The 16647-nt window shown below is 35.0% G+C and overlaps 1 protein-coding gene and 1 pseudogene across 1 annotated transcript in view; one reads left to right on the forward strand and one right to left on the reverse strand.

Moving 5' to 3' along the window:
- PCDH9 (protocadherin 9) overlaps positions 1 to 16647 on the reverse strand; it is a 915036-nt gene that overhangs the window by 790231 nt on the left and 108158 nt on the right. The gene's annotated exons all lie outside the window — the stretch shown is intronic.
- LOC114211102 (small ribosomal subunit protein uS8 pseudogene) lies at positions 11088 to 11511 on the forward strand (annotated as a pseudogene).

Genomic DNA, 16647 nt, shown 5'->3' on the forward strand with positions numbered 1-16647 from the left:
CTGGGAAAATGACATCCATGAAAAAATACTCATAAGTTTAAAATATTAAATACCAACACCTGTGTGAGGAGGGTTGGGGAAATGAACACCACACCCTTGCCTTTTGGGAGGATAATCACTGTGCCTGCTTTGCAACAAGGGTATTGATAAAAATTGAAAAGCTTTCCAATCTTCTTACCTTATAATTCGGTGATCCCACTTTCAAGAATTTATTTACAAGTATATTGGAGATGCTCACAAAAATGTATATATTATAAAATTTTAGAAAAAGGCAACTACTTAAGAGAAGTATTGCAAACCTCTAAATTCAATATAATTTCAAACTTGCTAACAATATTAGCAATTAATATTGATTTTCCTCAAGCAGCAGAACAAGTGCTTTCCTTTTTTTTTCTTCCTTTTCTATATTTTCCTGATCTACAATAAATGTGTATTACTTATACAGTCAGAGGAAGTATTTTAAATTATGTTGAAACAGAAATGATGCATGATGGACAAGAAACAGGATAATTTAGTTTGTACTCATAGAAGATAATTTAGCTTGCACTCATAGAAAACACAGGAAACCGGTGGATTGCAAAGGGACTTGAATGCCTGACTAAGGAATTTCTGTCATTGAGTAGGCAGTGGGGAGCCATTGAAGTTCTTTGAGCAGGGAATTCACACAGTCAATTTGATGGTTAAGTGCAGGGCTAAGGGAAATACTTTGAATCTAGTTACGAAGAGTCCAATTGAGATCAAATTACAGTAGTGATGGTATGGTTAGAGTTTAGTGATCTTAAGACTGTTGCATGAGGCATTTCAAGATAATCAAATACACTTGAATAATACATAGTTTTTATATGACATATTCAAAGTTAGGCCTTGCTATCAAGCGTCACGAAATGCAGAAACATTTTAGGCTTTGTGTTTCCTCTAGATTATTTCTTGAAAAGAATGGCATGAAGTTCGTGTGAAGAAGCAGCTAACAATACCTCATCTAAAATCTGAGTCCTAGAGTTTAAACCTATCATGTTGAGTTTAGGCTACATTTTACTGTGAGGATTACAGAAATGCATATCTTTATTACTTCTAACTAGCCTGTTTATGCATTGAACTACTGGAAACTCAAATGTTTCAGAACCATAGAACCATATGGCAAAAATAATAAACATACGTGGAATTTTTAAAGTGTTGTTAGACATTTAGAGCATTGTCAGAGTAGTTATATCAATGATAGGGGCTGTTTTCACATTCCCCCACCTCCCTTTGGGGCCATCTTCCTTCCCAGTTACAATATAGATTTTAAATTGATGGCAAATGTGCTTAGCATGACACTTTACAAATGATCCTTTGGATTACTAAACATATAAATCATATCAGCTTATTCAATGAAATAGTTTTCACCTTTAGGATCTCCCCCTTTCTGTAAGAGAATTTTTAATCTCGCTTTTTAAATCAGTTCAACTTCCCTGAAATAAAAACCATTGCCTCTTCTCTAGAATGTTCTTTGGAAACTTTTCCTTCACAAGATTACCTGACTCTTGAACTCAAGTCCCCTCTCATCACACGCTGCTACGTCTGCAGTCACATATCTTGACACTAACACTCTTTTAGAATTGAAACCTCCTGGCCTTTGAGTTGCTGTTCCATTCAGTCAGTATTTTATGTCTCTTTTCTATGATAGGATCGCCAACTGATTTGGAAAGAAGATCATGTGAAATCGCCTACACTTTTTGGCAAAAGACAAAAAATATGGAGGATTGTACTATTTTTTGTTCTAAGAAAAAAATCAGGTAAAAGGAAAAGTCTTCCTTCACTTGTCAGTAATTTAGTAAATTAAAATAATATGATTGGGCAAAGGAACTCTAAATTTTGGAAATACAACACAAGAAACAGAACACTTTCTTTTAGACCATTAAACACCCTATTCTTTGGCTATAGGTTTTGTGAATTGCATGCTAGATTACCGGAGAAAATGGGTCATTGACAGGGAAGTGCGAAATAAATAATTCTAGCTGCAAATTTTCTGAGTACCCAGGGATGAAGTGAGCACATGAATTAACTATTATAAAACTTGCCTATTTGTGAAATAAATTGTACTTTTTAATAAAAATTTGAAAGACATTATGATTTTTTGATGTATGTTCAGAAAGTATCTAATTTTACAGAATAAAAGCAGCCTCCTCAGAAAATGAGTGACAGGGTGCCTGGGTGGCTCAGTTGGTTAAGTGTCCAACTCTTGATTACGGCTCAGATGATGATCTCAGGGTCCTGAGAAAGAGCCCTGAGTTGGGCTCCGGGCTGCTTAAGATTCTCTTTCTCTCCCTCTGCTCTCTTCTCCCCCTCCCCCACTCATGTGCACTCTCTCTCTTTCTCTCTCAAAAAGAAAGGAAGAAAGAAAAAAGGAAGGAAGGAAGAAAGAAAGAAAGGAAGAGAGAGAAAGAAAGAAGAAAGAAAGAAAGAAAGAAAGAAAGAAAGAAAGAAAGAAAGAAAGAAAGAAAGAAAGAAAGAAAGAAAGAAAGAAAGAAAGAAAGAAAGAAAGAAAGAAAGAAAGAAAGAAAGAGAAAATAAAGAAAATGACTGACAAGAGGAATGATAAAGTATCTTCGAAAACTAAGGGACAGAGGTTTTTTTGTGTGTATGTGTGTCTTCTGTTTCTTCTCTCTTTTTATTTTTTTTTTAAGATTTTATTTATTTATTTGACAGAGACAGAGAGAGCACAGGCAGGGGGAGCGGCAGGCAGAGGGAGATGCGGGCTCCCCGCTGAGCAGGAAACCTGATGCTCCATTCCAGGACCCTGGGATCATGACCCGAGGTGAAGGCAGACGCTTAACCAACTGAGCCACTCAGGTGCCCCATCTTCTCTCCTTTTAAAATGAGCAGTTTTTCATATTCTTTTCTGTCATTAAATTTATACATAATTGGATAATATTTATTAAGCTCTAAAGCTTGTATTTTCACAATTGCTTAAATGTAAAATATAGCCACAAGATAAATATATTTATTAAATCAGATAACATGTAATTCTATCCATTACTAAAGTTAACAATCTCAAAATATATATTTAGTATATATAGTTTATGGTATAAGGAAAGAAATTTTGATGGACTTCTGAGTCATGCAAGCTAGAACTTGCCTCAATACTCACTTGACCACTAAGATAATGATGTCATTTACCAAATCACCCAGTTTTTCAAATCTCTTTCTTCATGAGTAAATTTGAAGATAATGCTATTAGAATTAAGGAAAATTAAATATTTAAAGTGCCTCACATGTGGCAGTCAATAAAAGTACCCTTGCTTATGTCAGAGTCACTATGAGGATTAAATTGGATAATTTACAAACCTTTCGGGGCCCTGCTTTACATGCAATTGCTTTTTATCCATTTGTTCTTTCATCCAACATGTACATGTTAAATACTGTGTGCTAGATATCTTAAGTGCTCTACTTTAAAAGAGTTTTATATAAAATACAAGATAAATGTAAGAGCATCAAGGTTATCTTAAACATTAACTATATTTCTGGACTTTCTTTGTATTTAATGTAACAAAGGTTTATATCATTTTTAAGTGAAAAATATCAGGTTAATCATGGGTTGTGATTATTTCATATTTTATGATAAAAGTTAATTTGGCCATATTACAGTTCTAATTTTAATATGGTAAATTAAGGGTAATGCAGTTCTGATTCAGGATATTGTCTTTCAAAATAATTAAATGATACACACAAATTACTAGTAAGCTGATAGCATAATTATGTGAAACCAAAGATTATTCATAATAAGCAATATATAATGTTTTAAACTGTGACAGTGGGAATGAGGCAGATGTGCCAAAAAGGACACTCATGCCAAAGTGACAAACAACTTATTTTGTCAATTTCAGGGTAGAACAATCCCACTTTAGGACAATAAAAACTTCTGAGTTTAGAGGAAGAGCTCATCTCCATTTGTACCATTTCTACTGTATAGCATATAGCCTGATATAACATTTATTACAAGAATAGAGAATATACAAGGATACAGCAGGGACTGATTAAATTTGTACATACAAACAGGAAAATCACCATTTCTTTATCAAATAAATACACAATTTTAATTAAACTGGGCATTACTTTATTAAATAACTTGGTGGAGACAAGTGAACATTTTAATAAATTTGAATAAACATATCAATTTTATACCAGTGAATGTTTATTTGAGGAAATATGCATTTTCCATTTTAACAATTCATAAAGAATAACACTGCAGTATGGACACACAAAACTATTAATCAGGTCACCAAAATTTTTTGCATTATTTTAGCAGTTTGGTTCAATACTATTGCCATGTCATATTCAGTTAATTTTAGTCAAAGTCCTGTGACCTATTTGAAATGAGATAAGTGGTCCCAGTCCTGTGTCTTGAAAACATCTATGCAAATTGAAAAATATGTACATTTTGTAAAATTTTCTCACAATAATACCTAATCCACTGCAAACTCACACATCTGAAATTTTAAAGAGGTAATGGAGATTAATCATGTCTCAAAAGAAAAAATAAAAGGTGATCTCTGATTTACTGAAAGAGGGTTCTCTGAGTTTGCCACTTTTTCTTTCCTCCTCACTTCCTCACCATCTTCCTACTCTAGATCCACACCTAACGTTTTACCAGCTATGATCTTGATTTATTTTGAAGTTCTATTTTGCCAATGGGATTTAGGTAATTGTGTTATGAAAATGATCAAATTCATTTTCTTAAGTAAGCCAATAATGTAGCCTAATCACGTAGTTTGGCATATTTCATTTTCAAATGTATCTATCTTTAATTGGTATGCCTATAGTCTGGACATCTTCCCTATTCCTAAGCACACATAAACCTTCATTACTGATTTTTTAAAAGGTTTCTCTAAAATTTGTTCCTAATACTTTCTAACCCAAAATCAATATTTATACTACCCATTTGAATAAAAGTCTCTAGAAAATCCTGATATTTAGTATCATAATGACATAAGAATTGTCTCAAAACTCATCCTCCAGTAAGGCTAAATTGATTTTCAGGCTCTTCTAGAAATAGTGAAATATTTTATTTTAGATCAAAATAGTTCTTTGGGATAATGAAAAAAGCTATTTCAAACTTCTCTATTTGGTTTTAGGACAGGCTATTTTGCATCTTGAAGCTTTGATTTCTTATTTATAAGATGAAAAATCAAAGCTTTTGTGATGAATCCCTAGTGAAATGACAACATGCCTCTTGAAGTGCATCATACAACATAATTACATTTAACCAGAACAAGTGACCCTTACTATGTACACAACACTTACTTTGTGTGCTACATTTCCATAATATTTTTAAAAAGTAGATGAGTCCTTGATCTCAAAGGCTTGACAATTTAGTGGAGGAGGTTTTACATACACACAGCAGAATTTAATAATAAACAGACTGACGAAGCAACATCTAAGCAAGTGCACATTTTAAGAGTCCTTGCAATCTAGGTTTAAGTTCCTCATATAGAAAACTACTATGCAAAAATGTTCATTTACAGAAAATTAAAGTATGGAAATGATTCTTTTAACATCTCACTGCCTGTTGTTGTGCAGATGATAAGCCAGGTGGCCCTTGAAATGCAAGCTGGTAGTGATGCATTTGAACCAGGTTCACTGAGATCAGTAATTTCCCAACATACCTGATGAGCATGTCACCACCGTCTCTTCACCCTTTTAGGGGAGTAAAAACTCCTGACTAAGGAACAATTATATCGTTTACTGTGAGAATTAAGAGTTAAATATAAATATCTGACTATTTATTTAGTTTATGAGGCCTTTGAGAAAGCAATTCTAAGGGACATTATGGATGAGACACAACCACATGAGAGATCTTTGTGGCTTTCATTATATGGTTTTTAATGATTACAATTACTGAAGACCTTCAATGCACCAGGCATTATATACATAATATTCGTAATCTCATGACAATTTGGCAAGGTTGGTGTGATCCTTCTTATATTGATAAGGAAATAGAAGTTCACTGAGCCTGAGTAACATACATACTCAGGAAATGGCTGAGCCTTGACTGATATGTGTCTGTTTACCTCTGACTCTAGGCCTGTGCTTGTTTTTATATTATTCCCAATAAAGCACTCCCACTCAGTCCATTTTTACCTATTACACTGCTTCATTTTCTTTCTTCCATGAAGTCAATACTTTCTGTATTCCTAGCATTTGAAACACAGTGACTACTCAATGCATATTGACTGACTGTCTAAATAAATAAACAATTTGAACTAACTGAATCTCATCCCCCTTTCATTATCTGGCTTGCCATTCTTTCAGGTGGCTTCCTGGAACAACATTTCTTTATTTCTTTAACCAAAGGGAGTTAAAATTCTAATTCTGTCTCTATATATCATATTTTCCAGTCCCTTTTTGTAAAGCAAGACTACTAGGTAAATACATAAAACTGGGATAGCAAGTAAGAGAAGTAATGAGTCTAGTAACATGTGGAATTTAGATACGGTTATTATCCTCTGAGATATTAATATACAGTATTTCCACATTATCCTTTTAGATAAAAGATTCCAGAAGTTAGAGCTTTACATAAAACCAAGAAAGAAACTCATCTTCAGGAGAGGTGAGCATTAGGCCAAAAGAGCAACACCTAGATTGTCCTATGTATGTATGGCCTAGTGTAAGGGATAAAGACTGTATACAAGCCAAGGAGTGAAACATCATGAAAATTGCAAATTCCTGTCAATACTACCAAATATTTTTTTTTCTCTTAAGGAAGAAGGGAGAAATTTAAAATTTACTGTCACATTACTGATCTTTAATTATCCACCATAAAATAGCTATAAATATATTAAATTTCAATATACTTACATATTATGTTTAAATATATAATACATAACATATAAATAATATATAAACATATAATTTATAAATAATATACAAATATATATTGAATTTATAAATATATAAATATGTAATAAATATAGAACTATAATAGCTAAAAATGTGGATTATATGTAACTTTCACCTCTTTATGCTAATTAAGCCTTCCATGCTGCTGTTGTCATTCATTTATAAAAAAGTTACTGATTTTATATAACTAATGGTGCTTTGGTCTTAACCTGAAACTAAATTTCAGGAAATTCACACGTAATTTTAGATGCATTTAGTCTGTCCAATCATTAGATATGTCATGCCACTATTCCTCTTGCCATATAAGCAAGCACTTTAGTTTTATAAACATTTTTAGTAGTGCAACTACTAATGTTGCATTTTAGTAGTGCATCAAGATAATGCCAGTTAGATTATTTCTGAGTCATTTTCTGCATTTAAGATATAACCAACTTAGAGTAGTGTCTGGCCCCAACTTCCAAGCATGCCTCTGCTCAGTGCCCCTTCCACAGCTGTGTGTAGGGAATGTAGTATCATTCCCATTATCATCATTTTCTTTATTCCTAATATTAGACTTTCTCTGAATACTTACTCTGTACTAGGCAGGATGTTTGTCACGTTATATGTATTTGCCTTAATACATATAAAAGTAGCTTTATGATACAATCATCATTATTGTCATTCAATAGGTGAGGTAACACATCTCTCCACGGACACACAGGCAACATGTGAAGCATCCAAATTTAGACCCACGTGTTGCTGAATTCTGAGACAGAACACACCCACAGCAGACACGTTCTGTTGTAACTCTCCATGTATACTGTTATTTTGCCCTCAGCAACACAACTCCTCCAGGGTAAGGATTCTCATTTGCCCTGATCTGCTGTTCCTAATAGAGTATACACACTAATTAAGTACCTGTGAAAGAATTAAAAGAATAAGTGAAACTAAATTTTCAATTTTTTTTTTTTTTTTTTGCCTGAGTAACATTTTCTTGTCATTTGACTGAAATGAAAAAATGTCTAAGGTCTCTACAAGATGATGGTGTGTATCTATTTGGGCATCATTTGCCTTGTGATGTTAGCCCAATTTCACTAGAATATTTAATTTTCCAGTTAGAATCATATTACTGACCTCAGTGTGATCTTATTTCCTACTCTTAGACCCTAGTTCCTTATTAATATTTTGCCCTCAGATTGAAACTTTATTAGAATTAATTTTGAGGGTGCCTGGGTGGCTCAGTCATTAAGCGTCTGCCTTCGGCTCAGGTCATGACCCCAGGGTCCTGGGATCGAGTCCCACATCAGTCTCCCTGCTCCGCGGGAAGCCTGCTTCTCCCTCTCCCACTCCCCCTGCTTGTGTTCCTGCTCTTGCTATCTCTCTCTCTGTCAAATAAATAAATAAAAATCTTCAAAAGAAAAAAAGAATTAATTTTGAATCCACAATGTAATACTAAGTAAAAGTATAGCACCCAGATGTAGTGAAGTAGATCAAATCGGCCTGTAATCTTAATTAGGTAAATATAACTTTATTCAAACAAAAAACACACAAAATATTTGTAACTATATTTCTTCTGCCTTTGTCTCTAGAAAAAGGCAAAGGAAAATATTGTTTACATTCCTAACACAAGTGACTTCCAATGTTCCATGTCTTATAACTTCAACATCAACACTGTCTTCTATGAAGAATATTTCTCAACAAACTGCAAGTGATAAAATTGCTTTTCCTTCCCTCATTAATAATTACTTTTGTTCCATATGGTAACAGAAAGAATGCTTCACATTACTCTGTGCATTGCCAAGTCACAGTTTCCTTCTGATACAGTAACTGCCAAAACTTTGCCATCAAACACCTGGATCACACTGAGAAATGTAGTCACTGAGGTAAGCAATAAAATGTTCCTGTTTTGCTGGATAGAGCTAATTAAAAGTCAAGGTGTTCAATTTGGTATATCACAGAAAGTAATGCTTTACACAGTGTAACCCAAGTTTCATTTATTTACTTTTTTTAATCAAATTAGAGAACATAACATAGCATAATTATAATTTACCAGCAGACTTACCAGAGTTCAGTCTGCTTGAAGTCAAAACAATTGATCAGTTCAATGTTAAAAAAAAAAGATAGACAAAAATCATCTATTAACTATTGTAATTCACTATTCCATCAACTAAACAGAGGTTGTGTTTGTCAGCCTTTTTTTTCATTTCTCCACTATGTAGCCTTTTACAGTTTTTTTCTTAATTGTTAACCCCATGAAATTTTAATGCCACAGATAAAGGGTATAAGTGTTTCTGTAATGTATGTATATCTGTGTCTTATACACAGAGTAAGGCCTTTTTATACCACCCCCAATAAGAACCAATTTTAGCACCTCTAAGAGCTATATCTCCCACTAAGAATGTATGAATAGACAAAGCTCAAAGTTTCAAATTATAGAAAACAATATTTTTATTTAATTTCAATGAGGCATTTATTTGCCAGTTCATATAGTTTAACCTGCTGTTAGTTTTTTTTTGTAGAAAAAAATTTAAATGAAAAAAATGAGATAAATGAAGAGAAGCAAAGAAACTTTTTTCATCATCTTTAAATCAATATATAATAGTTACTTCATGAGATGAGATATTGATGAATGTAAAATTTCAACTATAAAATATATTTACAAATAAAGTTTGAAGTTAACTCCAGAACTATGCAACAGCCCCTTTCTGTAAACTACAGTCTCTGTGGGGAAGGTGAGGATGTGCAGGGAACTGGGAACAAAAGAGAAAATCAACAGTAAATATATCTATGTATCAGAAACTTTTGGTTCTAAATAGAAACACAAGGGGAAGAATGCCTGGATTCTTTTTTTTTTTTTTTTTTTTTTACTTTTTATCTGGTTAGACTGGTATTTTATAGCAGTTATCTTACTTTTGAGTACACTTTCTATAAAAAAATCATGAAAGACTGAAATTTGTCCTGTCACCCATCTGTGTTATATCTCTACTTGATTGTTACCTAATCGTCTTTGTTTAGGGTTTTGGTTTTGTTGTTGTTGTTTTGTTTTGTTTTGTTTTGTTTTGTTTTAATGTGTCTGTACAGGTAGAATTAAATTGTAGAAAAATGCATGAGTTCATTTCAGCTGGTTTGGATGGACCACACACTAATCCCCTTGACTACTGACCCATTGTTATAGAATCTCTTAACTAATGATAAATGCTATTCTGTAACCATGAGTCTACATGGTGTTTTGGAGTAGGATGTATCAAGCTGTTAGCATTGTTAAATAGTAGTTAGATTTATGATTTGCATTTAGTTTTGGTGGATTTAAAAGATGAATGCTGGTCGTATAGCTAGGATGTGCCTGTGTGAACAGCATGCCTCCCACCATGAGCAGACTTTGGGGTACCTGGCACAGAGGTGCTTTGCATATACGGTGGTGATGGTTTAAGTCCTGTGCAACCCACCCAGGAGTGGGAAGACAAAAGAGCCTTTACCTAGTATCTCTGGACCCTTTTTAATGCAAATGCTTCTGCTTTTGCTGCTGTTTTGTTATCTTCTGCCTGTAATAAAGATATCCCATAAGATAAAGTGACTCCTGTGGGTCCTTTCAGCAGTGGGAAAGTTAAGGGGATGAATGTGTAATTAATAGAGATAGTAATACAAATAATTCTCCTCCATAAAAATATAAATTGTATCCAGTGGAATGCAGTTCCTTAAGCCCCTCGGGTTACTGGCCTGTTTGGCCAGTTTGCATCCATTTATTCTAGCATTCCTTATTTGACTTAAATATGTAGAATTTAGGGTTCCCCTTTGAACCACATGTAATAACTTATTGGCTCCCTCATTAATTAATGAATTTAAAAAAATCTTTGACATGTTTTAATTTTATATCTGGATGAGAGTAATAATTGTATCCTGTTTTACATTTTACCCTTTATTAACTCAAATAAGGAGCGGCAGCACAGCATAGTTTTTAGGGCGAAAGACACTAGTCAGACCACCATCTGGGTTAGAATCCAGATGTTGCCAGCTTTCCGATTTTGGCAAAGGTACTTAAATCCTCCAAGTATCCATTTCAGCAATAGACAAAGGGTTTGCATAATATAACTTCCTTATAATACTTTTTTTAAATCATTATGCCTTTGTTTCCTATCAGCGAAATAGGAACACTACCAGCTCCTGTCTCATGGGATTGGGAGATGAGTAAATGAGAAAATAAATGCATGAAATCAGACTGCCAACTCTTCCCACCATCTTTCCGTGCGGCCATAATGGTGCGCATGAATGTCCTGGCAGATGCTCCCAAGAGCATTAACAATGCTGAGAAGAGAGGCAAATGCCAGGTTCTTATTAGGCCGTGCTCCAAAGTCATCGTCCGGTTTCTCACTGTGATGATGAAGCATGGTTACGTTGGCGAATGTGAAATCACTGATGATCACAGAGCGGGTAAGATTGTTGTGAGCCTCACGGGCAGGTTAAACAAGTGTGGAGTGATCAGCCCCAGATTTGATGTACCACTGAAAGATCTAGAAAAATGGCAGAATAACCTGCTCCCGTCCCGCCAGTTTGGTTTCATTGTACTGACAACCTCAGCTGGCATCATGGACCATGAAGAAGCAAGACGAAAACACACAGGAGGGAAAATCCTGGGATTCTTTTTCTAGGGATGTAATACATGCAAATAAAATGCCTCAATGGAGAAAAAAATCAGACTGCCAAATGGCTGGAGCTAAATATTAGGGACTACTTGGAGTAGCAGTGGGAGTAGGAGCAATATTTGAGTTGCTGTCATTTCTTTTTTTCTTTTTTCTTTATTTGTGACTTAACACAATATTGTCTTTTTTCTTTCCTGCCTTGTTCCAACATGTTTTAATTTGGTGACCTCCGAGGACAAATGATAGTGAGTAAGGGACAGGTGGGGCTAGGTAGGGAAAGATAGGTAGGGGGCCATGGGATCAGGCTCACAAAATTAAAAAATGCGGAAGATGAAAGGAAATAAGAGATAAGGGAAGAAACCAGACCATCCTGCCCTAGGTGTCAGAGGTGGGGTCTTGTTACAACAGCTACTTGGGACCAAGAAAATTACCGGACCCTAAAAAGGAAGTAAGCCATTGAAGGTGCTATTTGGTGATATCAATAGAGATGTTAAAAGGATTTAAGCCATCTATAAAAAACCCACAGCAAGTATAATTCTCAAGGGGGAAAAACTGAGAGTTTTTCCCCTAAAGTCAGGAACGCAGCAGGGATGTCCACTATCACCACTGCTCTTCAACATAGTACTAGAAGTGCTACCCTCAGCAATCAGACAACAAAAAGAAATAAAAGGCATCCAAATAGGCAAAGAAGAAGTCAAACTCTCACTCTTTGCAGATAATATGATACTTTATATGGAAAACCCAAAACTGCTAGAACTCATACAGGAATTCAGTAAGTGGCAGGATATAAATTCAATGCACAGAAATCAGTTGCATTTCTATACACCAACAACAAGACAGAAGAAAGAGAAATTAAGGAGTCGATCCCATCTACAGTTGCTCCCCAAACCAGAAGATACCTAGGAATAAATCTAACCAAAGAGGCAAAGAAACTGTACTCAGAAAACTATAGAATCCTCATGAAAGAAATTGAGGAAGACACAAAGAAATGGAAAAACGTTCCATGCTCATGGATTCGAAGAACAAATATTGTGAAAATGTCTATGCTACTTAGAGCAATCTACACATTTAATGCAATCCCTTTCAAAATACCGTCAACTTTTTTCAAAGAAATGGAACAAATAATCCTAAAATTTGTATGGAACCAGAAAAGACCCCGAATAGCCAGAGGAATGTTGAAAAAGAAAAGCAAAGCTGGTGGAATCAAAATTCCGGACTTCAAGCTCTATTACAAAGCTGTCATCATCAAGACAGTATGGTATTGGCACAAAATAGACCCATAGATCAATGGAATAGAATAGAGAGCCCAGAAATGGACCCTCAACTCTATGGTCAACTAATCTTCGGCAAAGCAGGAAAGAATGTCCAATGGAAAAAGGACAGTCTCTTCAACAAATGGTGTTGGGAAAATTGGACAGCCACATGCAGAATGAAATTGGACCATTTCCTTACACCACACACAAAAATAGACTCAAAATGGATGAAAGACCTAAATGTGAGACAGGAATCCATCAAAATCCTTGAGGAGAACACAGGCAGCAATCTCTTTGACCTCAGCTGCAGCAACTTCTTCCTAGATGCATCGCCAAAGGCAAGGGAAGCAAGGGCAAAAATGAACTATTGGAACTTCAAGATAAAAAGCTTTTGCACAGCAAAGGAAACAGTCAACAAAACCAAAAGACAGCCGACAAAATGGGAGAAGATATTTGCAAATGACATATCAGATGAAGGGCTAGTATCCAAAATCTATAAAGAACTTATCAAACGCAACACCCAAAGAACAAATAGTCCAATCAAGAAATGGGCAGAACACATGAACAGACATTTTTCCAAAGAAGACATCCAAATGGCCAACAGACACATGAAAAAGTGCTCAACATCGCTCGGCATCAGGGAAATCCAAATCAAAACCTCAATGAGATACCACCTCACACCAGTCAGAATGGCTAAAATTAACAAGTCAGGAAACGACAGATATTGGCAGGGATGCAGAGAAAGGGGAACCCTCCTACACTGTTGGTGGGAATGCAAGCTGGTGCAACCACTCTGGAAAACAGTATGGAGGTTCCTCAGAAAGTTGGAAATAGAGCTACCATGCGACCCAGCAATTGCACTACTGGGTATTTACCCCAAAGATACAAATGTAGGGATCTGAAGGGGTACATGCACCCCGATGTTTATAGCAGCAATGTCCACAATAACCAAACTATGGAAAGAGCCTAGATGTCCATCAACAGATGAATGGATAAAGAAGTGGTATATATATATACAATGGAATATTATGCAGCCATCAAAAAAATGAAATCTTTCCATTTGTAACGACATGGATGGAACTGGAGGGTATTATGCTAAGCGAAATAAGTCAATCAGAGAAAGACAAGTATCAGATGATCTCACTGATATGAGGAATTTGAGAAACAAGATAAAGGATCACAGGGGAAGGGAGGGAAAAATGAAACAAGACGAAACCAGAGGGGGAGACAAACAATAAGAGACTCTTAATCTCAGGAAACAAACTGAGGGTTGCCGGAGTGGAGGGGCGTGGGAGGGAGAGGGTGGCTGGGTAATGGACATTGGGGAGGGTATGTGCTATGGTGAGCGCTGTGAATTGTGTAAGACCGATGAATCACAGACCTGTACCCCTGAAACAAAGAAAACATTATATGTTAATAAAAAAAAATTAAAAAAATAAAAAATGCATGAAAAACCAAAAAAAAAAAAAAAAAGAATTAAATTCCCTGGTTAGCTTTCTATAAAAGACCATCCCTAAAAGACCTTAGTGGCAATCCTGTTGGGACCCCTCTGATTCCTGAGAGCTTTTTTTCTGTATCCTTGCTTAATAAACTTCTGTTGCTTTACTCACTCTCCTTTGTCCACAAGATTAATTCTTCAACTCTGTGAGACAAGAACCTAGCTCTCCCACATCAATACAATCTGTTAAACACATAAATTCTTTTGTTCAACCCCTTTCTCTTAGATTTATTCAGAGATTGTCTTATTTCTTTTGGTATGTGAAAACTCCCCAAACCTAGATACTGTGATATGGATCACAATATCAACCAGAGAATGCTGGACACATAGCCACACAGAATCAGAGGAAATTAAATGAAAGTATTATATTATCTTCATCCTTACAAATTACTTTTAATTACATCTCTCCATTAAAAAAAATGTTATTTACCTCAAAAGCAGATCTGAACAAGGTTTGATAACTTTCAAAAATCAACTAGTGATTTTCCCAGATTCTTCAGAAGTTTATCCAGTTAGGGATGAGAGCGGGAGAAAAGATTAGGTAGGCCAGTTGGAAAATGAAGTACTAATCATTCCCACTCTTAGGATGTGATTAGAGTAAATTACTGATGAATTCAACTTGATAAAAAAAAAATTCTCTTGGGAATGAGGCTTAGGCAAGTGACCCACAAAACAGATGGATGAGCAGTCACTGATACTTTCTTACTTTCAGCTGAACTGACTGAAATAAGGCTAGAGATATTGATAAAACCAAACACATTTCTCCTATGTTCCACCCTCCTTAAATAGGCAAGAAGATACTATTAAAATCATTATGTTCAAGAGGAGGAAAATAAGAGGTTAACTTAAAATTCTATGCTCTATTGAACCCAGTATACGTACTTTCCCCAAAGCAACAACAAATGCACCTCAGAAATGCAATCAAGGTGTCAAACTCATTCTAGCAAACCTATTGTGCCAACTCATAATTAATGTTGCCTCTCAGGAAATTTCCATGAACAGGGCCAAATATTATTCACAACTTTATCATACTTTACATTATCCATCTAAAAAGGGAAGAAATTTATATAATGGAGAAGGATGAACTTTGAGGATATGCTCTTGATAATAGAACCAATCTTTAAAAAAAAGAAAAAGAAAAAAAGTGTCTTGACAAATTTGTAAAGAATCTATGATACTGACACTAATTGGTGGCAAATCTGACAGGTTAAAGATAAGGGAGTTGTCTCAGCTGAGGAGCAATTCTGTAGATCCACTTTTCTATATTCCTTTCCATGCCAATCACTGAAAATGCTGGTGAACGGGCCCAGCTGAATTGAGCCATTGAAGGCAAGAGTACGGAATTAATTGTGTTCTCTTGCTTCTTTTCCTACTGCCAAAGAAAAGCACTATTGTCCTCCCTGAAGGATTCCCTTTCAGCCTTAAGGATTACTGCCAACTTCATTGAGAAAGTCAAACTGCATATCCAAGTGAAAGTAAGGGGGGTTTGCACCCAGCTTTGTTCTTGGGAGAGGGGGTTGTGATGGGTTCTAAACGTAAGCATCACACTTTAAGTTTATTTTAAAAGTGGCTTAATGAAAAATGAGAAACACAGAAGAGTGAAAAAGAAAACAGAATAAAGTATCAATTTATAGGCTGAATAAAATTTACACTGAATGCTATCTATAATGTTGTCTATGCACGCATGCTATGAAATTACACTTGTTAAATGCATCAGAGCCTCTGAACCACAGAGAGCAATCTTATCTGAAGTAATAATATAAATGTCCACTTTCACAGATTAATGGATACATTGGACTAAAAAAAAAACACTTTTCTTAATGTGACCTAATTAAGGGTATAAATTAAAAAAAGATTTTGAGCCATAAAAATGTCAGATCTCAAATATAACTTATTTGAGGATTTGAAGATAACCCACATAAAATGCAAGAACTATTCAGTTACTCCCCAAGAAAAGGACGTGCTAGTATTCCTTATGGGATTCAGGTTAAGTTGACTGGATGATCAGGACTAAAATATATGATATATTAGGAAAAGTGTAACATCACTACATAAATGAAAAACGACATTAAATTTCCAACACAGTTTGTCTGAACTTAATACAATTTAGCAGCCTAATTGGCAGTTAAGACTCCATATGGGAAATGTTAAATAATTTTAAGGTAAGAAAATATCTACTTTCTCTTTAGGAGCAGAGGATTATATGCTACAGAAATTTTTGCTGTAGATACTGGATACAAGGATACACTGCTCCATAACCAAAAAAAAAAAAAAAATGTTATATTCATTAGGTTAAATGTCTTCATAGCTCTTGGCACTTGTAATAAGGCTGAGCGGGAAGTAGTCTGTAATTTTATTCACTATTCTAGTTGGATTTCATTTTCTTACACTTCCTGCAACA

This window comes from Eumetopias jubatus, unplaced genomic scaffold (genome assembly GCF_037043125.1).
Source record: "Eumetopias jubatus isolate StellerSeaLion01/CBP00866 unplaced genomic scaffold, mEumJub1_p1.0 scaffold_3, whole genome shotgun sequence".
Classification (NCBI taxonomy): Eukaryota; Metazoa; Chordata; class Mammalia; order Carnivora; family Otariidae; genus Eumetopias; species Eumetopias jubatus.